This window comes from Tasmannia lanceolata, unplaced genomic scaffold (genome assembly GCF_043159265.1).
Source record: "Tasmannia lanceolata isolate RefF3 unplaced genomic scaffold, GAP_Taslan_0.1 ptg000013l, whole genome shotgun sequence".
NCBI lineage: Eukaryota > Viridiplantae > Streptophyta > Magnoliopsida > Canellales > Winteraceae > Tasmannia > Tasmannia lanceolata.
Genome location: NW_027518690.1, coordinates 38730965 through 38731671, shown reverse-complemented (window position 1 = coordinate 38731671; position 707 = coordinate 38730965).

The window sequence follows — 707 nt, the reverse complement described above, 5'->3', positions numbered from 1 at the left end:
CAAGTGAACAGATTGCTGATTTCTACGGTGTGACTTTGAATTAAATGATCTGAAAACATTTCTTATTGGGTGCATAGTTGATCTTCTTTTGGGGCCAATCTTGGCAGGACCCCATTGTTAGGCCACCTGATGAATGATGAGTTGAATTCGAAGGCTTTGCAAGCTCTTCAATCTGTGGTTCCTCTATGGAAGAACAATCCGAACTACGGAAGGGCAAATAATCAAATTTGATTGTTATGTATAGTTCCTACTTCCTACTGTTCAAATTTGAATGTTATGAATAGTCCCTATGCCTTATTTTTTTTTCTATGATCAATTTTAGGATTTTTTTGGGGTATCGAGAACAGGTTCTATGACTGGACTTTTATATCAATTTTGGAGTGCGAATGACCAAATATGCTAAATAAATATATACAAAACAATGAAGAATAAATGGAGTTCTACATGTTAATATCAATTCTGCTTGAGAATCATGACATCCTTTTACAGATTTCATTCTTTCTTCATTATCGTCATCATCTTCTTCTTTTTCTTCTTTTGAGACAGTAAAAACTAAAAACCATCAGTTTCCCAGATTGGTAGAAAGAAGCATACACAAATGCTTATTGAGAGCCCTTGTGAATCTCTTTGGTCCTCTCATTACTAGTCTTCTTTCAGTGGAAAAATAATGACATTCAATGTGTTTGGTCCTCCCATGAAAATGCAGA